At 34.6% G+C, this 24,593-nt stretch overlaps 1 protein-coding gene across 1 annotated transcript in view; it reads left to right on the top strand.

Annotated features, from left to right (window-relative positions):
• Nucleotides 1–3,035: 3,035 nt before the first annotated feature.
• Nucleotides 3,036–24,593, top strand: part of LOC111505000 (uncharacterized) — a 54,348-nt gene continuing 32,790 nt past the window's right edge. Inside the window, 1 exon segment of the mRNA XM_074179549.1 lies at nt 3,036–3,172. The gene's annotated coding sequence lies outside the window, so the exon portion shown is untranslated.

The raw sequence follows: 24,593 nt of genomic DNA, 5'->3' as shown, positions 1-24,593 counted from the left end.
ATAAAGTAGACTAATTCGTAACTCGAAGACTGGTCACTATTTACATTTAATAGTGCGCACTTTCACTTTCAAACATACATCAATGATATCGGTCCTTATGCCACACTTTGCTTTGTCTTCGAGTCTAGAGTCATGCTGATTCATTTATTTTATGATCGTTGAGCGACTCCAGACTTTTCTGGTCTCCGAAATCGCATATGTGCTGTGTGTTCCTTGAAACGAGTTTCAATAGCTGACTTATTCTGACCGATATATTTTTGTCACACTTGTAGTTTAATATTAGAGGTTATTCCCTCGAACTTATATTTTCAAAACTACCCACTTACTACACACTTATACATTGATTCATTTATTTAACTTCATCCAGGGCATCTTATGGCGATGATGCAATAAGTTACGTACAGTTAAAACTTGAAGGAAAACTGTGCACACTGAAAGGTAACATAACAAGGATGAAAGATACGAGAGATGAAACCTAACCTCAAAAAAAAATGTTTACCATTGAATTCAATCCTCGACCAAGATAATACTGGATAATACACACAAATTGGTTTTCAAAGTTCAAAAGGCACCATTGATGCAATATTTAATTTTCCTGAGCATGCTCAACAACGAGGAAACTATAATAGCAGTGTTTTGTGTGACTTTTCAAAAGCCTTCGATTGCGTAAATCATAGACTCCTTTTAAAGAAGCTCTGTTGCTATGGTTTCAGAGGTGTTTGTTGTGACAGATTTGCCTCCTACTTAAGCGATAGAAAACGAATAGTACAGTCGAATGGACAACTACTATCCAATAAAAAGATCTTATGAGCCCCACAAGGATCAGTTCTGGGTCCAATTCTTTTTCTTTTGGATTTAAATGATTTGGCGTTCATTCCAATTAGAGGAAATTTTACAATTTTTGCAGATGACATTACCATTCTCTGGAATGAAAAAATGCCTAGCAGTTGAAATATACTATCATTAGTGCTCTTGAAATTGAAAAAAATTACTACATATGAAATATGTATATTATTGGAGTTTTTTCCCAACACCAAACCGTTATTTTAACACCTCGGCACCTGTTTCGATCATCAAGTGATCATCTTCAAGGGAAGATCAAACTGTTTGATCTCTTCAAGAGCCACATTTATATTAATATAGATTTTGTGTAGTTCATAGACTTGCAAACTGTAGAAATTATCTCATACTGATTATTATTGCTAACATGATTTAATGCAAATACATTTTTCTAGATAGTTTTTCCAAATTGTCCTGATAACAGCAGTGGAATTAATTTCAAAAAATTAAGCTTCTGGACGTTTTTCAACTCTCTTGAGTTACATAGAAAAATTCAAATGTTAATCACAAATTATCAGTCATTGAGAAATTTCGATCATTGCCTCCCGATTTTTCATTATATTTATTTTATTTATTTATTCAACGGCAAAGCCAATTTACAAAAACATATTTAACAAAGTGTGAGGAACTACAAAGTATTTTTAAATGCTTATGTCTGATATCTACATTACAAAAAGATGTAACAAATCTGGTACTTACGAAGAAAATGTTGAGGTAAAGAAAAGCTTCGAAAACGCTATAGCTTTCTCAACTGACCTTTAAAGACCTGAAGTGATACATTAAACAGATAAATTATTATGATATTGATCTCCCAGCTTCAGAATACGAGGAATTGGACTGTTTAAGGCATAATTGGTATGGAAAAAGTTTATATGAAAAATGTCAGAAGTTCTCGTACCTTTTTGTTCGATATGAAAAGTTATTAGTTGAAGTAGTTCTGGGCAATTCATCTCAGTATTTATTAATTTGAAAAGAAAACTCAAGTTCATAGAAATTCTCCTATCTTCCAATTATTTTATATTTAACTTGGTTAAGAGTTGACTGTACTCATATGCATTTCGTTGAATACCGAAGTGAAAAGCACAATTCATTAAGAATTTCTTTTGAACATTCTCAATCAAATCGATATTTACATTACAGTATGGGTCCCATATAACCGAACAATATAAACATTTTTTTTTTTAATTGAAAAATCAGTAGAAATTCTAAACACAAAACCCAGCATTTTGAGACTTTTTGCCACAATTTCTGATACTTGAAGATTAAAATTAATTTTGCTATCAAATTCAACTCCCAGATCGCGAATAAATGTTTCCTTTTCAAGAGCTATAGGTATTATTCAACGTATATTCAAAGAATATTGGACTACTTTAGCGAACGTAATGATTTGACACTTATCAATGTTCACCTCTAACAAATTATTTCTACACCACATGGAAAAGGCTTCGAGATCTTTTTGAACTAATTCAGCATCTTCCCGGCAAGTAATTGCTCGATAAAGTTTGAGATCATCAGAAAATATAAGAAATTTTGAATATTTTGTGTAATTCATAGACTTGACAAGTTTAAAAATGCTTCAATGAATAATGCTCCATCAATACTGGCATAATTGAATGCAAATACCTAGGTAGTTTCTGAAAATTATCAGATATCTTCTTACTGAGAAACTGATGGTGGGCATATTAATATGCCAGAGTAAAAAGGTTATCCTGTTTTTTGGAAATGAAATTGTGAACATGACATAGTTCTTCATCTTCAACAAGATAGATTATCGTTTTCAACACTCAAGTTTTTCATCTCATTGTATCATTTCCAGGGAACAGTTTACTTTGAAACACAACGTAATAGTTTTGGCTCAATCATTGACTATTCTAGATCACTTCCTACTGATTTTTTATAATATTTTGGATGCTTTGTAGACTTCAAAACCATAAACATGCTCTTATAGATAATTCTGAAATACTCCCAATATAATTTAATGCAAATACATTTCACTAGATAGTTTCTTCAAATCGTCTTTATGGCAGCAGATACATTACTTGAACCGCATCAACCGCATAATCTTCTGTGACATTTTCGGCTTAGACTGGAAAACCATTTTTCCAAAACGCAAACCCCCATAAGTCACACACACTCTCTCCACTACACTAGACCAGTGTAATAGCAAGAGGATGCGCATAGAAGAAAGTGTTGAAACTCATTTGACTGATCACAGTCGCATCCATCCTCTGTGTCTGCATATAAAAGAGGATATCGCGAGAAGAATCCGCTAGTTTTTAGTTAGTTGGTGCTCACTGCCAGATTGGATTTTTCTGCAATACTTTTTGGCCAGGTAAGAAGTGCCGTGATTGGTGATTATTTCGAAAAAACCGTTTTTGGTGACAGTGATCTAGATCAGTGACACGTGTGTGTGGATCCTCATTTTCTGATTTTTGAAGGTTTTCGTTTCGGAATTTGATTTTGGGAAATTTATTTCGAACGTATTCAAAAAACACTTTATTGTGAGATTTTCACTAAACGATTTTACAAAAACGTCATACAATGGCTTCTCTGTGCGTGTCTTCACTACACATTCAATGCTAAATATACCTTATTCTACAATTTGAAGTACCTACATTTCAAGTACCTGATTTTCATCTAAGTTTGTAATGAATTAAATTACCTGAGCTTATGTACCACTTTCCAGATTTGAAATAATATTTAAAACGGGAAGTTATTCAATTCTGATTCATCATTCAGTAAATTTCCAAAATTCCTGAATCTATTGATTTCTAAACATTCTAGAAGATTGAGTTTCAAACTATTCTCTTTTAAATCTAACACATCGTATTCACGATTGAACTCATGTCCTTCTGCTAAAAAGGAGTTTGCAAATCGTGGTCTTTCTGTTTACAAAACTATTTTTGTTTTCTTTAATTCTTTGGGAAAATGTTTTCCTGTTTGGCCAATATACATTTTTGGACAAGAGCCACAAGTCAGCTTATATACTACTGATCTATCCGACACCGAAGTTTTGTCTTTATTGTTTTTAATTATTTTTTTTCGAAAATAGGACAACTGATCATATACATATACTTCATTGTTTATGATATGACAAATATTATTCATAACAAATATAACCGTTCGATAACTTTTTTGGTGTTCCAGCAACGGTGTATAGTCTATAAAAGTTCATTTTGAGATTTGTTCAATAAATTCAAAAACTCAACTGATAAAACCGAATTGTATAATATTCAGAAACTTTTTTTTTCGTACAATCTTTATAATGTTTATATTAAATTCGAAAAGTGCTTTCTATTTGAAACATTTCAAATGATAATGAATTTGATATTGAAATACACTCAACCAACGCATAAATTTAAAAAACCGGTAACTGGCAATTAATACTGTCAAAATCAATCAACGTATTGATTAAGTATAAGTTCATTTATAGATATATATATAGATATAGATAGATATAGATATATATAGATATATATATATATATATATATATATATATATAATATATTATATATATATATATATATATATATCCAAGAAAAGTACTTGATAAAAATAACTGCACAAAGGTAAGCAAGACTTAAGTGGAACCACCAATTGGTGTGCTACCCAAGTCAACTTGCCAAGTTTTTTATGTCAGAATTGGTGAATTCACTGATCAACCGACAAGTGCGGTAGCAGAAACTTGGGTAGCAACCTGGAATGCCAACGAATCCACATGTTTCCAGAAATTATATGAAATCGAGAAAAGTTAACGCAGTCTCAAGCTGCTGGAAAGTAATTCTATGAAAATCAAAAGATAAATAGATAAGTACCATTCAGGTCAATAATAGGTGGTTCCACTTATGTCTCGCTAGCGTTTACGCAGTTATTTTTATTAAGTGCTCTTCTTGGTTATTCACATTTTTTCTTCAATCGAGGACCGCCTGCTTGGTACTGACGATGCCCAATAGGCAGAAACAGTTGTCTGCTGGATTTGATGCTTTGATAACTTTTACTTATTATATGCGAGCGCATCTTACTCAAAGTGAACGTTTTATCTTCTTGTTTGTTCTTTTATACAGTTAGATGGCCTTAGTGAATTTGCCATTGTTGTTGATGGTTCATTAATTGGGGCTTGGGCAGGTATTTGTCCTCCCCTTTCATTGAGATGTCCCATTGAATTTGCCGGAGTTATAACGGGTAATATCCTTTGTATATTACTGGAGTTTTTTCTCAACACCAAACCGTTATTTTAAGACCTCGACACGTGTTTCGATCACCAAGTGATCATCTTCAAGAGGAAGATCAAACTAATCATACTTACAAAGTTATCCTTATTTATACCATAGATATCTATTCTAGGTACCTGTGTCTTAAGTGTCTTAAATTAATTTCACATTATTGCCTTATTACTAGTCTTAAATTAATTTTACAATGTGTCCTCATGTAATAGTCAGGTAAATCTAATAATTGAAATTAATTTCACAAAATTAATTATTTCCTGAACAAAAACCATCACTATTACAACCACTTTATTGAAAATACCATACAACTGGTACTCATTTTAAACATTTACACTGAAATTAATTTTCATTTCATCAAACTATTAGCAAATTTTCATTGTCACAATTAAGCAATTAGGGATTTTTTAGATCCTTTTGATGCGAATAAAAACAACTTGAATTCTACATCAACAGTTTTGACAGTGATAGGTATTGAATGATTTTGATTTCAACACCCTGGGGAATCGTCCAATCCGTTATTGTTGAATGACGTTCGAAATTGTTTAGGGAAAATTCAATATTTCCGATTAAACTGTCTTCAAATCGATATCATTCGAAATACAACTTTTCGACCGAAACTGTATGTACAGGTAGAACTGGAACCTCTGGCGTAGAATAAATGTCAGTCATTTTGTCCGATTTTGAAGTGACAACGGATCCTAATGAACTTGACAGTCTCCTCATCACTAGGTACATACACAATCTTTACAATATTCACTGCCATGCGGAAAATTCAATCAAACATGAACATGGCCCCTTACATTAGTTCAATATCTCCTTAGTGAAGATACTAGTCCGCTTCTAGGTCCAATTCCCATGCTTTTTCTTATGGAGGTTCACTCTGGTCATTTACGATCCGTTCAAGGCCATTGGAGCCCTGTATCCTATTCCATATGACCCACCCTATAGTCAGACTTCATTATCTCACCCCGTATAGTCTCAGCTCGCGATCGTGCACAGGTCCACGCTCGAATGACCTTGAACGGATCGTGAATTACCAGATTGAACACCCATAAAAAAGCATACAGAATGCTCCAAAATATTATCATGCTTAGTACATGTGATCTCCCAGACAAGGCTTCTTGTACAGAGTCGCACTAGAATAAGTCCAAAGTGAGTGGGTCTATTCAACCCTCCACCGCAACCCGCAAGGGTTTATTGTGGGTCACACCAATTCACACTCGACCGAATAAACCCAGATTCTCAACGAAGCCGATGAGTTTGTATGGTGAGTGGTCTTTTAGGCCAGATAATAATAATAATAATCGGTCTTTATTCCCATAATGATACAATAAATAAATGAGAACATTTACTGAAATGGGAAAGGCTGAAGATCAGTTGGTTGCATCAAAAGATGCAACCTCTGTTTTTCATCTTAGGCAAAAAAAAAAGAACTATATATACATGTATACACGATACATATACACATATATGTACCCATATACACACATACACATATGTAATGCAATAAAAAGGAAAAAAATCGGCAGAAAAAATAACACAGAAAAATATTCAAAACTATCTACAAATTGTTGAGTGAAAGTACTAAATATATAATTGACACAATAGAATATTAGACGTAATTATAAACGGTTAGAAAAAAGAAGGTAGTAATGTTACGAACCACCCTTCTTATTGACAATGGGTGTACATTGGATTTCGTTCAAATATTTCCGTTTCAAAGCTCTTTTGAATTTTTTCAAAAACATCAGTATAAATTCATCAGAGATTGAGTTGTACACTCGTGCGATCTGGTATGAAAAAGATTTTTTAAATAATTCTGTACGGTGTATGGGGGGTGTTAGTCTTCCCCTGTAACGAATGTTGATATTGTGGACATCTGAACGGTATGACAACTTCTTGTATAAATATTTGGGAGCTTTTTCAGTGATAATTTTATGACATAGACAAGCAGCATGTAATGATTGCCGTTTTGCCATATTGAGCCAGTTGGTATCTTTGAGTTTATGTGATATATGTTGGCCACGTTTGATGCCGTGTATTAGACGTAGACAATTGTTTTGAACAACCTGAATTCTACGTTTATCTTCATAATCAATGCATGGTCCATAGACTGTGCTTCCAAAATTAAATCTCGATAATACAAGAGATTCACAGATTATGGTTTTTACATTGTCTGTTGGTATAAATTTGTTTGATGTTCATATAGGCAATACTGATGCATTTATTGATGTGATGTTTGAATTTCAAGTTTGAATCAAGGATGATACCTACATTTTTTGCATGATCAGTCGGTGCAACCACATCCTTGTCTACAGTTAATTGAAAGCCATTCAGTTCTCTCTTAGCGACAAAGACCAAAACTTTTTACTAGCATTGATTTGAAGACAATGCTGCGCAGAGGTAGAAATCAATGAGGCTATGTCTTCATTTAGCATCTGCATTACAGTAATCTTGTCCGAAGGGTGGAATGAAAGATGTAATTGTGCGTATAGGTTTATTTTGGAGTATTTGATTACGTTCACAAAGTTTGAGGTATATAATATAAATAGTAGAGGACCTAAAATCGAGCCTTGTGGAACACCCGCGATTTATCTTCAATGGCCTGGATACTATATTATCTAGTTTAATTATTTGCACTCGCTCGCTCAAATAGTTTTCAAAAAGTTAAACCGCGATATTTGACAAACCAATGGATTCGAGGATAGTGAGGAGATTAACGTGATTTATCGTATCGAAAGCTTTCGAAAAATCAAGCATAACAAGTGCTGTAGCTTTTTTATGGTCAAGTGCGCTGAAAACATCATCTGTAATGTTCAAAATTGTCGTTTCACAGCTATGAGATGGGCGGAAGCCCGATTGTGTTTCTGTGTGTATATGTACACACCACATGCGTTAAAACGTAACTTACCACTTCGATCACTGTAACAATAAATTCCACCGGCCGATTGCAGTTAAATCTGATTGACCAGTGTGAGAAGGCTTATTTATTTTACCCAATAGATGGGAATGTGCGTGATTATCATGCTTTGATCATGCATTTATCATTGTTTGGGTTGCTTTTTTTATTGTATGGATATAGTTTAGTCCTTTACTCTCCTTGAAAGTCATCTCAGAGGGGACACAAAATTCCTGCTTCACAGATGCAGAACTGTTAAGAACTCACGCACTTTACGAAGGTCATTTGTATAGCACAGCAACGGATTAACCCAAATATACTTTATTCGTCGTTTCGAGAGCTTCCGGTTTTTTTGACAATTTAACAAAATACAGAGATATTCCGGTCGGACAAGCATGAACTCTGCCTTTGTTAAAGATCTTCCAACTTTCTTCATATAATTGATGTGTGAAATCTGTTAATTAAGCACGTTGTACAATAAATCTGAAATCTGTGCGATAGTCTTATATTGAAACGAAATTTTACAAGTAATGCTGGATAATGTGGGTTGTTGATGTTACAACAAATGTTGGTCGTCCATTCTAAATGGCGATTATATTGACTTGAAAATGACATCAATGTGATTTATTAAGCTGCTATTTCAAAAATGGAATTATATAATCTTTAACCGGGCTAATGGATGTTGTATATGAATTATTGCCACATTCATTATTTACTGAACTATCCATGATGATAATTAAAAAATTTTCACAAACACTTTTATTTCTAGAAAATGCTGAATTTCTATGAATTTATATAGTTTTATTCAGAAAGATTTCAATCTTTTATTTTGGACTCGAACATACTGTTCTATGAAAAAAAGTGTCTATTCTTTGAATATCAACCTCTTACCCAATATATCATCAACCAAGAGTAGAGCTACAAAAACGCTACCGCAATGTATTGTCAGAGGCTGAGAAAAGACATAACGATGATTTGATAATGAAATCAAATAAAGAATCAAAAACTGTATGGAAAATTATTAATAATTTGAAAACAATATACCCATCAACATTCACGATGAAAATGGTAAACAAATGACTGCCCCGGAAATGGTTGAGCAGTTTAACATCCATTTCACTAGAGAACCATTTTCGGTTAATCAGCATGATCTGGGTTATCTAAAGTTGAATATGGCAGTGTCAAAAATTGATTGGTAATTTGAAATCTTCCAGCTCAAGTGGATTTGGTGAAATATCAAATAACCTACTACAAAAATCGTATGCAGGTTTATGTGAACCAATGGCTTTTCTCATCAATCTTTGTTATTCTGAAGGAGTTTTCCCAGAATGTTTGAAGTTAGCTATGGTTCTGCCATTATACAAAACAGTTGATTCTGATGACTTCTCCAATTATAGAGCCATCAGTTTACTGTCAAGTCTCTCTAAACTCATTGAAATGGACATCACTAATCAACTCTCATAATTTTTGTGGAGTCAGAGACTGTTATCCAGAAATCAACATGGATTCTGTAAAAATATGAGCACAGAATCTGCTATGTGTGATTTTCAAAAATGTCTTGTAGGGAATCTTGATAAGGGAAAATATGCTCTGGGTCTTTTCATTGACTTTTCAAGAGCTTTCGACTTAGTCAATCATAAGCTTTTATTTAGTAAGTCAAAATCGTATGACAGGGGGATACCGCTAAAATTATTAGAATCATATTTGAGTGGTAGAAGTCGGGTTGTTAGACTGAATGAAGTTCTGAGTAGTTACCGTGAAATAAATCGAGGTGTACCTCAAGGATCTGTATGGGGAACTTTATTGTTCAATATATTTGTAAATGATATAATCAGTCTAACGGAAAGAAACCACGATATAAAAATAGTGTGTTATGCAGACGATACCAATTTACTAATTTTTGAAAAAAGCATAGACATGCTACTAAGTAAAACTGAGAGGATTTATGAAGATATCATTCGCTGGTCTGAAAAGAATTGTCTGTTACTGAATCACAACGAAACAGTCACAGTATTTTTTGGGCGCTCTAAACAAATATCACCTGTGTTATTAAAAAACACAGAAAAACACATAACATGTAGTGATGAGGTGAGGGAGTAATTTTCGACAAACATCTGCAATGGGCAAGTCATATAGAACTATTGTCTAATGAGCTGAGAAGTAGTTGGTACAGCATAAAGTATATGAAAGACCACTGCAGCAAAAATGTTTTGCTTACGCTGTAATTTGCACATTTCCACTCCCACATGAAGTATGGTATACTGAATTGGGGAAACAGTGCCGGTATGAATCGGATCTTCGTTCTTCAAAAATACGCTTTCGAATTATGGAAAGTATTGATATGAGAACCAGTTGTCATCATTACTTTATAGCTCTTGGTGTAATAACAGTTCACAGTTTATATATACTGGAAGCTTGCACTTATCTATATCCATAAGAATAAAAAATAAGTTTGCAGTAGATAACAATAATTGCTATAACACACGGTCATAGAAGTCTCTTGCAGCCTAATTTTCATCGCACATGTCTGTACCAAAGAAAGTTTTATTGTATTGGTTGTAAGCTCAAAAATATTCTTGATGATCATCCCTTAATGTTCATATTTTTAAATCAAGGCTGAAAAAGATCCTACTTTGTAAGTGTTGTTATTCCATTCCTTTTATTGAAAATATTTTTTTTAACTATATTATTGATATTTCTTATATATACATGTATACGTAAATTTGTAATTGTTTTTAATTATTTATGTAACCTCTGTGCATTCAAATAAAGGATTATTATTATTATTATTATTAATGCCTTCAAAGATTCGAAATTCACAATCATGAAAAAGTACTTGTTGATGACTGAATTGAAACAAAACCTAAACAAGGAATATTTACGGAATTTCACCATTCTAAGAAGGGTTTCAAATCTATAAGAAAGCCATTATGTGTGGAATGCATCTGAAATGCCCAGTTTTCCATGACTCTAGCGCATAAGTCAGGCTGAATTTGACCGATGGCATAGGTTATTTTTGCTTTGAGGACCTTTGTGATTTGTGGCTTATTCGCATACACCTACGACTTAAGAAAGCCCCACAAGAACAATAGAACGATCAATATAATTTAATCACACGATCTAGGCGGCCAATTGACGGGCCCCAAACGTGAGATAAACTGTTCACCGAAGGCGGCTCTTAAATTGGCCATTGTTTCGCGTGCCGTGTGGCATGTGGCACGTCTTGTTGAAACTACATATCAGGCATGTCCAATTCTTCCATTTTGGGCAACAAAAAGTTGTCAATCATCACACGGTAGCGCTCGCCATTCACAGTAACGTTCCGGCCATTGTCGTCTTTGAAAAAGTACGGCTCGATGATGCCACCGACCCATAATCCACACCAAACAGTGACTTTTTCGGGATGCATCGGTAGCTGTTGCAATTGCTGCGAACGGCGGCGAATCGACATTTTACGGTCATCACGAACACTGGCGGATACAGGCGCAATATTTTCTTCGGTCCTCACTCTACGTATGCGTGTTGGTGGTTTAATGTCCAATAATGTAAACTGGGTTCGAAACTTAGTCACAAGCTTTCGAATAGCTTCCTCAGTAGGCCGACGATACTGCCCATAAATTGGAAGATGTGCACGATGCACTTTTTTCACCGAGCATGAATTTTGATAATAACATTGCAAGCGTTGTTCATTCGTAAGTCGATTCATGGTTAAATTATAGACCAAACTGAACAAGTTTGACAATGACACAAGACACGATTTATGCGTGTTCTGTGAAAAAACAGTGTTGCCAAAAAGATACCAGCAAAAAAATCACTCATTATTGGCACGTGCAACTAATTTGACAGGCGTAGCTTCAATAAGATGACCTTCATCAATTGTCAAAGTCCCTTTTGGAAGAACCTATATATCCAACCAAAGAAATTCCCTTTTTGCAGTTACAATCCTTTCCATTCCTACTTTTCTTCGACTACTGGAGATTTATCTTCCTTGATAAATAATTACCATTGAAAAATACATCCTGAAAGGCTGCCGAATAAAACTCGTACATTACCAACGCTGTAATTAGCAGCATGAGCGCCATAAATATGTCTAACTATTAAATGGGAATTATTAAATGAAATGGAAAGTAAGAATAATACTTGTATCGCACACAATGCGTTCTCACACTATTATTATGTGTTTTAGCTTTTAAGCCAAGTGTTTGTGTAATTTTTTACAAGATATCTGTATGAAAACTCACACAATGTATGTCGCACCATTCATTAACGATACATACCAGAGGCTAATGAATAATTCATATGAGAGAAGTACCTACACTCATAAAATAAGTACAGCAAATGATCACTGAAAGTGTTACTAATGAGGCTTTTGAAGCGAAATGAGACTTTTCTGAATATTTACATTCATAGATTTGTGAATGATAGAAACTGATTTCAATTTTCGTGCCTTTGATTGTTCTCAAAATCTTGCCATTTAATTACTGTTCTAAAAAACTGTACCTCTCAGGCCACCGACGGACGTGAAAAGGTTATTTATAAAATATTTTATTAATTTTTTTATGTATGAACATATATAATGAATAGGAACATTATAATAAATAATGTAACATGAATAAATAATAGCCTCATTTCACATAATAAAAGAATTTGCGTGCTTGCTGGTTATATTTTTATAATACTGTCAACAGTACATGCCTTACGCACACTAAACACTGATCGTCTATCCGACGAGAGAGGAGGAGCCTGTCTTTCGCTGACGTAACTGGCGCCGTTATGCGTTAGGTAACGAAGCGGTTCACCCTTCCATAAGAAGATATCACTTCAAGAAATGTATATTTTTTGTAGATCTCTTTGAGCTACCTAATGAAAATCTGTTATTTAACATTCTTAATATCGCCAGTTACTTTTTTCTTCAATTCCCAACTTGATCCTCGCACTTTGATAACTGATGGTTGAATCAGTAGATAATGTTTGATTTGAACCCCAAGACTTTCCAGCAATTGTACGGAATATCCAGATTTGTAACTGGATCTGATTATCCCAAGAAGGTCAGTAACCTGATTCTCCTTCTAGTAATCAACCCCAACCATTGACTAAATTGTTGGTGAGCAGGGTATGTCCTTGTTGAAAGAATTCCCAGAAAATGAGTCTGATGCATTAGTGAGGTGTACTATTGGATTTGAGATGAATGAAGAAGGTGATAGTGAAGCTGTCAAAACTCCTTTGAATTATCGTACCAAATGTATATTTGTAAAGTAAAATTGATCTTCTTTTCTCTGAATTCGAACATTTCTGTGGACAAGTGATAGTTGTGCGAGAAAGTGTCACGACTAAGGTTAACAAAAATATTTCTCAAGCAATCGCCAAAAATAAGTTCAACTGCATAAAATTCAATCAATGTAGCTTTTGAATTGAAATTAATAACACTATTCATGTTAATTATTGAACAAGTTAGTCACTAGGAACGAGTAGACTAGAATAAAGTTGCAATACTATAATTGGTCGATAACAATTGATTCTAGTGAATTTTAATGAAAATGAATTAAGTAAGGATGAGTATTTTAGTTTCTGTTCTTTCTTGTAGTATTTTTTCTTGAATACCGAAAATTCATCAGAAAAACTGAAAAGGTCACTAACTAAACAGCATATAAACTGTTAATATATTAGGTAGCCATTTGAAAAACAACAAATCAAGCAATGCCAAGAACAAAAAATCAGATATCTACGAGCAAATACTTGGATAGTGCCTAAAAGTGTATATAGAAGAAACAACTAGAAATTTCAGAACGAGAATTTCAGAACATAAAAAAAGGTTCGAAATGGAGAAAATCGATTTCAGCTATACATTGCCGCCTTTTAGAGAACAACCATTATTTCGAAATTAACTACAATTCATTACGTACAGAAAAATAGAGGACAAAAAATCAAATCTGCTGGAATCCCTAGAAATGATTGAACTAAAACAATCAAATTCCCTGTGGAATGACCACCAAAAAGTCAATTATTCACCCTTCTTGATTTTTTTAATAGAAATTTACACTCATTGTTTATAAAATCTACCTGTTTACCCAAAGTCAACACTGTTTTAACACCAACTAGTTTGTACTAGAATGCGAAAGACAGGTTCTTCTCTGTCGTTCACATGGTATCGTCTTTCTCTGTCTCCCTCTAGGTTTTCTTGGCCTTTGCTTCCGTACGGCGCATTCAGTCATGGTATCTTCTTTTAATCTTTGAAATATTTCCTAAATATATGAGCACTGCCGACACACATATCCTGAAGCTACTGAATTCTGTCGAAAAAAAAAACATTCGCATGGATAGATTTTCAAACGTCACGAATCGAACTGTTAACATAGAGAATAAAAAAAATCGGACCAGATACACCCATTTTATTGCCTCTACGTTCAGTGTTAAATTTGATGGTAATAATAGTTTTCGTTCGGTCCAGTCCCGAATTGCAACATTTTCAGTTAAGCAAAAGAAATGATCAGAAAACCCAGCTTGTATAAATATCTACATTCATATACTCAAGCCTGATGAACACCAAAGGAAAAGAAAACATGTATCTCTGCATGTTACAAATCAATCGTTGAATAAGGCAATAAAGCTTATGCCGTAACCTTATTTCAAATCATTATGCGATGTTTGAATACAGTGATTATCCGTTCCAAACGGAATATAATGGAAATGCAAAGTTTATGCAATATATGACACTTCTAATGAAACATAACAACAGTTTTTATCTGACGCTCTGAACGGAAATTAACAGCATACCATCGTGATGTATAATTTCATTACTGCTTGTGTTATGGTCAGAATAAACACCGAAACTTACCAATCAATAATTATGTAAATGAATGCTAAGAGTAATGGCACGGTGACTTTCTCTGTGAATTGTCTATGGTTATTTTAATTGTCTTTTCGCCGGCCAGAGCGGTTTCTAAAGTCATCTTCGCTTACATCACCGTAATTTAGAAGTGATCTGAAATGGGAACCATACCGATCGGCAATAACGATGGCCACACTATACTTTCTATAGGTTAACACTTCGGCTGGGATCACGTTTTGGGTTCATTTCGAAATACGTATCATAAAATCGGTAATTAATCGTTTCTGGTCAGTTACAATAATTGATTTGTGTCACTCATTGTTTAAATTTTGTGTATGTGGAATGGAGAAGTTCCGTTAGATTTTTTTAGATTTCAAAACAAAAAGTGCAAGAGGAAAAACTGAAAAATACAATGCTGAGCGCAAAATTGTGAAAGAATAAACAAAGTACGATGTAAATCCCATGTAGTTTGGAAAAAATTAAATCAATCCACAAAGTAGTCGTTGTTATACAATCATCTGTATGTGTGTTAATGACTCCATCATTTTTGTCCATGTCGATTTGACATCTCATAGAAATATCTAACACATACTGTTCTCAAAAAGACCTCAATGATTGGTTGATTCGACAAAATTCTAAGCCATTAGTCAATAGTATTGCACAATATAAAAATCGCCTAAATGTCAACAAAATATTTATATAGTTATAATATGTGAAATAAAAAAAAATGTTTTTCATGTTTCATGTTTTTCAACTGAAATTTAGATATTCGATCGAAACAAAAGTATTTTATTAGATAAAAAGCCTGTGTATTTTCAATATCTGATATTCTGTCGGTAACCAGGTGGTTCGACGTGGGTGCTTTGTTCACTCAGTCAATCGACCGATGTGTGAGTCGATGGTTCAAGCCGCAGTCTGAACGCTCGGGTTTCACTTGTCATCGTCCAACCTGTGTTAGGAATCACACGTTAAAAGGTAAGATCTCGTTAGTCCTTAGCTCGCACAGATTTCGACTTCTGAGGGCTGTCGTTCGTAGGGGTGTGATAGCTGGTTAACGGAAAAAACAGATTGATTTCTGCAATTGGCGATGTGCACAAGTCTATATGCAGAACATCTAGCCTCTCCAGAAAAATATGGAGAGGAGGTGGATCTAGAAGGATATCAATGGCCGCTGAAGTTGTGGTACTGATGGAATCACAGATGCCACACCTGTAGGCCAGAGGATTCGTCTGAGCCGAGTCCTGTAAAGTCTTTGTCCACCAGACAATTGCCCCATAAGTGATCATTGGTCAGACAATCACCACATAAATCCAATGGATTTGTTTGGGACCTCAACCCCAAGTTTGTAAAACTTTTTCCAAGTGAGCGTTCCAGGTGACTTTTTTTATCAAGGGCAATGTCAAGGTATTTCACCGTCGTTTCAAATGGAATGACCTCACCATTGAGGGAAAGTGGCGTTAAATCGTTCAATTTTCTCATCCTGATGAAGGGGATCATCATAGTTTTGCTGTGGTTGACAGACCAGATCTGCTCCCTCTGGCACCAAGTGTGAACAAGGTCCATCGTACTCTGGAGGATATTACAAGCAACCTTTCCCAACGTGGACCTTACCAAGATGACGAGATCATCTGCATAAGCTTGCAGATCCACTTCTCTTCTGTTGAGGGCATCAAGCGGACTATCCATCAGGAGCGACCACAGAAGGGGAGACAGTACGCCACCAGGTTGAGGATCACCAGGGTCTGCACTGGTGCTGCACCAGGTGACCCTGGTGCAGCAACAGGGGTTCAGAGTCACCAGCGGCTGCACCAGTGCAGCCCCTGGTGACCCTGAACCTAATGGCCTTGTCTTGAAGAGACAATGCAGTAGTCGAACCATTCATATAAAAAGGCGCCCAATGTGGGACATTGACTAATTGAGTTACTAAAAGAACACATTCCATATGTATAGTTTTTTTATTAAGTAAGTTATCCCTATTTTGTTCAGTAAATTTTCTGATTTCTATATACAACTATCCCAAACGAGGGTTTATCTACGCTTTCTACTGTAACATAGTTTTCTGACGACCTGATGATGTACTCAGTATGAATATCGGAAAAAAGTTTGTCTTTCTACTTGGGATCCCAATATTGATATTCCCTTCATTCAATTCATTCTTCAACAAATGGTGACGTTAATATATAAAATATGTATACCTACATTGTGTCCATTATTCAAGAAGAGAAAAGAAAATCAATTGTCTAATAATTTTGTACTGTTGTAACTGATTACTGTAACAATACTGTAACAATTTGTACCTGCAATGTGCAGAAAATCCAAATAGTTTGTTGCGAAACTGACAAATTAGGAAAACTGGTTTTCTTCACAAATATATCCCAATTCCAAATGAAGAAACTTTATATCGACAACTTTGGAACACTAATCGTGCCTAGACAAATATCTTACTTTCTCTGAAAAACACGCTGTGTTAGCTTGCAAAACAAACTTGAAATTTTCCCTGAAGCGGAATACACCCTGTATTCTGAACAATGGCTTCACATATGATCCTTTTAATGAGATATTTATGTCGAATTATCATTTTGTGCACGGTAATGCAAGCGTTTAGGTAATAAAAATTGTTTAGAATGGTTTCGAAATTGAATTGAGGACAAAACGATCTTGTACTTGGGTTGAAACTCACATAATCACGTAATTAGTGACCTTTCGAATCTATATAAAACAATAACTCTGTGGTAATCATTTTAAAAAATCCGCCTCTATAATTTGGTTCTCTCTTGTCTTTGAATTACTGCACATATCGAAAAGGCTAGGGGCAAGAAGGATCAGATATAATCTTCTTAGTGCAGTGAAGCCTAAAAATTTATAGTTTCACTTTTCGTTAGTAAGTGTTCCATATATTATAAAAAATATCTTGTAATCTGTTTTAGTTATCCTGACGAAGGTAATGAATTTACCAAACGCTCAGCAGGTAACAAACAGTCTCCTATTTTAGTTGACCCGGCTCGTATCGATGAGGTTTACTGATAAATTGATCGTTTTTGTAGAGCATCCAGTATGAAAGGTCAACCATTGTTTGGCCTTCTATCAAAATATATCGTGCCGTGCATATTCAACAAGACCAGTGTGACTCATCTTCTTCCTCATATTCATTTATGCGAATTCCAAAGAGGTGTCTGCCAGTCTTCTTATTTACACTTTCTTTCGTGACTTATATAACCAGTTCCTCTAAATATATTCATGTGTCTGTATAAAGTGAAAACCCTTTAAATGTTTCGATTCGTGGAATAATACTCGTGAAGTGTGTACAATTTTGACTTCCGGAAATAAAATAAATGCTGTGCCCAATGTAAAATGACAAACTGCTTGATTTTGAAAACGAAAATGTTTCATGATTCCTCTTTAAGTAGTCGTGGCTTTTCGTTTATAATTGTGTTTCATTTTTTCTTCGAGAAACATCATTTTTATTACATCTCCAGTGTCAACCTGACCCTTAAAATATCCTTGAAGTTTTTCAACCAAAATATTCATTTATATCTCAAAATCAGTTCATTTTTCAGTATTTTCATCCACCACAATCATGAAAAAAACTTTATATATCTCAGTTTTCCTTGCCTCCTTGCCTTTTACGATGCACGCGCACACAGTCACGAAAAACCGACACCCTGAAGTTAGATTCTTCTTCAATTTATATGGCTGTTGCTTATCAGTCAAGCGCATTCGGCCAAACTCCTCCTGTCCATAGTGAACAGAAGCGTCGTCCGGGGGCGCAGCTGTCTTGCTCGAAGCAATGATGCCACCCTAAGTTTTGTCATTCACTTTTTCTTTAATAAAATTACTTCATTTTTTTACTATGGGGCCGCCAGTCCTCTGAATATGACTTTCAGAAATAACACATCTATTATCGCATTGAAGACCTCGTCGACTTCCAGCCTGGTTACTAGCGTAGGGAGCCACCAGTCCTCACAAAATGTCTTTCACTTCAATATTTATCCGAACTTGATTTTATTTTTTGAAAAACACCTTACTTTTAGACCCCACTCCGACCACAACATCCACGTGACATCTTTAAGAACATTTTTTTCTATTACCAGTGTCGTTTTTTTCCACAAACGTAGGATAATGCGAAGGATAAAAATTTTAGAAAGAGTGTCATCTTGTTACGCTAAAAAAGTATAACTTCTTAAATTTTTTCCAAACAGCAAACAGCCCCATATTTTGTACATAATTTGCTCGCGTTTATGCACTCCATTCATTATCTTATTCTGCTAATACTGAATATACCAGATGATTATAGTTAACAGATGAGAGCCTATAGATTCCAATTTATTTCAGGAGTGGCCCGTTCATGCTCCATGTGATTTAAATGGGAACTGTTAGCTGATTATTCTACTCATCTTAGATTAACTGCATTTTAGGCAGTCAATCACTTGTCTAGTGTTGTGGGGTTTGGTATTAACTTGCATTATTACAAAATTAGACTGTTCTAAGGAAGCAAATGATATTGCATGTTCAACTATAAGATTTTTTAGATAATAGTTAATCGGTATTTTAGGGGACTCATAAAGATGGGAACCAATTAAGTTGCATAGAATATCCCTGATGTGATCGCTTGGAACTCTTCTCCATGTGTAAAATATTTCGTCAAAATCTTTTGACGACCCTCTTAATAAGGAAATGATGAAGAAAACCAATAAATTTCAGCATTTCAGAGAGTTCATAAATTGATGATCTGAACAGAACCTGGGCAATAGATTTCGATTCTTGGACCATCTATCAACATGTGAACAAAGTCGGGTCAATCTTATTTCTCGCGTTGAGAGTTTTTGACTGAACAACATTACAATGCGTTCACCAAATGGAATTTCTGGACTAATATACATTACAGCTCGCATATCCCTTTCCCAACTTTCGCTAAAGATGCTGAAGTCCACACAAAAATGTTAGGTTAACTTCAGTCTCATCCGAGAACAAAAGTCTCTCCCTATTATCAATTGTCTAGTTTTGATGATTCCTAGCAAATTGTAATTTTGCAACTTTGTGTTCCATGGTTGGCATGGTTGAACTTTAAAAAACTATAGTATGAGAAGCTAAATTCTATCTGTTCTTTTCTGCCTGACGTAGGTTTTTGTTCTTGCATTTTTGACAACACCACAGTCAACTTTTTCGGAAAATGTCACATGTAGACAGCAAAATAATCCTTATTGACCATACGACCATGTGGCAAGAACTCATGATGGGAATTAACATTTCTTGCAGTCACTTTTTGTAATTGTCGTAATTCATTTCGCTATGATAGTCGCACGATTTTGTGCAACCCTTCATTCAAATCATCGTTCCAATTCTTCTCATGTTTATGTGAAGCATGGATATATGTTTCATCCATACAAATTATTGTTCGACCGCCTTCACGGTATTTCTTCATGTCTCTGAGGAATTTTCTCGCAACTGCTGAATTGCCGGATATTCCATGAACAATTTACTATTTTTTTTTCGGTTTCCTTCATCAGAACCTATTTCTTTCATCCCTCTCCTCAGAGACTCACCATTTTCAATTGCTTTCATTTCACGAGCTATTCTGTCAGTGCTACCCAAACATACACCTGCCGCTTTTGCACAACGCTGCATTGCCATTATCTCATTGCATGAAAAAAGTATATTAACTTCTCTCGCTTGACCACACAAATCTTATCGTATAAATTTCGATTCGAATGCCATTTTCTTAGAGTACAGACTTTAGTCGCGTACTATACTTCACCGAAGTGGACACTACAAGATTGTTGTTAAGACAGAGCTCCGATCGTCTTTAAGGGTTTTCTACCACGCGCGTCTTAGGGGAAGTCCTAAGATAAGACTTTGAAGTCATTTCCTAGATTTGACAAGCTGCACTCATGATTCATCACCAGTCATCCAAGCATGCAAAAATAAAATCTTCTAGATTGAGATTCGAATACAAAAATTGATGTGGTTCTCTACCCGTCTATTTTTAAACACACATATTTGAAAATGCTCATCCCACGAATAAATCGATATTCGGTCAACACAATGGATTCGCTTCCGCCATCCGACTGCCCTTATCCAAGGCCACTTGTCCGGCATTGCCTTGTCGCGATTTCGATAAAGCTTATGAAATAATTTAAAATGCAAATGACATTGCGGAGTTTCCTCTCAATGTCTGATGCTGTAACAGTTACGAGAGAAAATTTCACTTCAATAACAGAATAATGAGAATCGAATGATTTCACACGTCGATTTGAAATATTTAAATGATCCTAGAAAATTTCCTAACCTCGTACATAGTCAACAACCAAGTTCACAATAAAACATCACTGAGACTTGTATGTTGCAACGTAGCCCGTTCACTTGTAGAATTTTTTTGGAAAGGATATTTTGCAAGAGAAGATGCTTTGGAAATGTTCACATTACGAAATCTTGCCCGATAAACTGCGGGATAATTACAAGATGATATTCGCAATTAGATTACAATCTCTTTCGCGTTGGACTACTGTGTGAAGCTAGCTAACAATATGTTTACTCCGAATTACTTCGCTTATAATTTGGCGTATAATACGGTGATTAATATTTTTTCTGCTCTGGTTGCCACACATACCACATTATGGAAAGGGAATCTTTACTTTTTTAATTCGTTCAGAAGATGGTTTCATCTTCAGTTGAATAAGATGTATTTTTGAAAAATTCTAATGTATATACATAAATCTAAAAAAATGAACTTCAAATGTTCAAGCCTGTCTCGGATAAACTTACACGGTAGGTTGAATGGCCTATAAGAAAACTACTTCACTGGATAATACCATGAACGGCGTTGGATTATATCCGACAGGCGTCAGTGCAGAAATCTTCACAGAAATAGTCGACCTTCATTTTTGGAGCGGGTACACTTGCAGACCGGTTTTGGGCTCCTTAGCCACTCGTCGGTGCAAGATAGTGGCAATCATCAACCTAAAGTCAATGATATTTCATAATTAATAATCGAAATTCTTTCAGAGTATTTCATACCTCGTCTGAAGTTGGAGCGAACAACAAAAATGTCACTCCATCTAGTGGACGAGGTACTGACCAACTGCATTTCCGAAATTTGCCCGATTCCTTTGAATAAGGAAGAAAAACGTGCTTATTAGTCGATGGATATGCTTGAAGACAGACAGAGGGAAGACGGGCTTGAACATTTAAAGTTAATTTCTTTAGATTTGTTTACTGCCTGTCTTCAGGCATAGCCCACTGACTAATAAGAAAGTTATACACATAATGTTTACCATTAAAAGATAGAGACCATTATTGCACCTTTTAATTTTTAGTTTTCCAGGTTGATACACAATTTTTCAGTTCTACACAGAAGATTCCCAAATTTTTTTGTATTAAGATGAAGTAGTAGAAAGCCGAAAACTTTCTTTCCCAAAACTTAGTCACTCCTAAAAAAATAACCCTTTCAATTTGTACAATAATCTTTTAGAAATATTCATGCACTAAAATTTTCGGAAATTTAGAGACAATTTATTTTCTTGAAGCCAACCTAAAATAGTTTTAATGTCTGTTTTTGTATCATCATAAATTTTGCCGAAGTTATCCGACGAGTATAATATAATTGTTGTATCATCAGCAAATAATTTAACTGATCCCTTCAGAGGTAAATTTGTTGATGAGTTAATGTATATTGAAAAAAGGAGTGGACCAACAATAGATCCTTGCGGTACCCCAAAGTTTATTTTCCTTATGGAACTTCTTTGATTTTATATGCAAACGTATTGCTGTCTATCACTCATATAATTTATAAACCAATTAAGGATATTTCCTCTAATACCAAAATTGTTCAGTTCTGAGACCAGTATATCATGATGTACAGTATCAAATGGCTTAGACATATCTAAAGACAAAAAGCAACATTTTTTATTATTGCCGCTGCCTCTATATTACTAGTACAGACAAAACCATAGTGATCGCTATATAAAAGATTATTTTTTTACAAATACATAATTGTTCTAGAATTTTAGAAAAAACTTATAATACCGAGATTGGGCGGTAATACAAAAGGATCATCTTTTTTGTCTTTCTTATAAAATAGGTGTAAAATTCGTGAATAAAGTGAAAATTCCGAGAATAAAGTCGAAATTTTTTGTTCAAAATCGGAATTTCGAGTTTGAAGTTAGAATTTCGAGTTGAAGTCAAAATTTCAAGAATGAAGTCGAAATTTCAAGAATCAAGTCGAAATATCGTGTTCAAAATCTGAATTTCAAGTTTCGAATCAGAATGTTCGGTTCAACTTTCAAAAGTGAAAATTCCAAAAATAAAACAAATGAATGGCCCTTTTGTGCTTCCGTATTTCTATGCTGCTTTTGCTTTTCTCTATTTAAGTTGATAAAATAACCATTATCCGTAGTCGGAATGTCGTTGAAAGATAACTATGCGTTTTTGCATTTTTTTTATGTTCGGTAATTACGGTATAGTGCGTCATACTTTTATTTTGAATACATTAATAAATTGAAAAATATCAAAGGGGTTATTTAAAAATCATCACAGGTTGAATATTTGATTTTTAGAATAGTCACGAGAATACCCACTTGAATATTCTCACCTATCTTAAATGAACACCCTGTATATCCGGATATACCCATGAGAAGAGCTTATAATGTCAATGTATCAATGCAAAAAAAGTTGTAGAGTCAAGACCAATAGGACAATCAGTGGCTTATAGTTGATTAGTAATAAATTATAATAATAGGAGACAAAATAAGCAATATATGACTATTTAAACATTCATTGTATTCAATTCATATTCCCCACTTTTGATGATGCTTTAATTGTATTTCGCTAAATAAACCTTTCCTATGTATTATGCGTTGTATACATTAACATTTATTGAAAGTAAGTAATATCGACTATTTCTAATGAGCATTTTACAGTGCCAAAAATAACGATTTCAATGATTTAAGAGCAAGCTCCCATCCTTCATCTTGGCTGGCCGCGTTGGATAATAGGTGAGCGACCTCATCATGATTTTGATGATTTACGAGAAGATCCTAAACTTTCTTTCGGATAATTATGTGCGGATTAAATTATCCTTGAATCATTATTCCATATTTTCTAAAAAAAATATGCGTAGGTATGTGTTGCAACGAAAGCGTTTCATTACCATTTTCATCGCATTAGACGGTGTTATTTATACTGATGTTATCCTTGATTTCCTGATATGGTGCCGACTTTTCATCTCATTGTTAACGATGATTGAGAGGTGGAATTACTTGAATTGAATTAGTTTTTTTGTGAATTCATGAATATAGAGACAAGGTTGAGAAAAGTTTGAAAATTCCATTCTATGAGAAGTAACTGCTTCAATCTTGGCTCGAATTTCAGCCGCGATGATTCGAGGTTTGAAGTGAAAGAAAAACTTCATTCAGATAGATAGTGGATGAATAAAACGAAACACTTTTTGATGTCGAAGTAAATTTGACCTTCACTGAATTTGAAATCAATCAGCACCAAACAACTAATTTGTTTTTATGAGTTCAATTGTTAGAAGTGTTTTGGAAGTGGAAACTGATTGAGATATGTCAATGAACGAAATTGTTAATATTTGATGTATTTGTTAGATATCGAAGACAATAAATTGTGTGAATATGTCAATTTCTCAAGTAGAAACAGTTTTTTTTTAAGTTGACCAGAGACAAAAACCCTTTAAAAGAGCTTTTTTGTGAAGCTTTTGGAGAGACTTCGAGCACCAGAACAATAATACTGTTTCTTGATGCTTACCACGTTAACATCATCTCCAGATGCTTCGACAAACA

Source organism: Leptinotarsa decemlineata, unplaced genomic scaffold (genome assembly GCF_025532065.1).
Source record: "Leptinotarsa decemlineata unplaced genomic scaffold, Ldec_3_MD MMD2_tig00026282_RagTag_RagTag, whole genome shotgun sequence".
NCBI classification, from domain to species: domain Eukaryota; kingdom Metazoa; phylum Arthropoda; class Insecta; order Coleoptera; family Chrysomelidae; genus Leptinotarsa; species Leptinotarsa decemlineata.
Note: the sequence above shows the minus strand (reverse complement) of the source record. Positions and strands in the feature narration are given on the sequence as shown.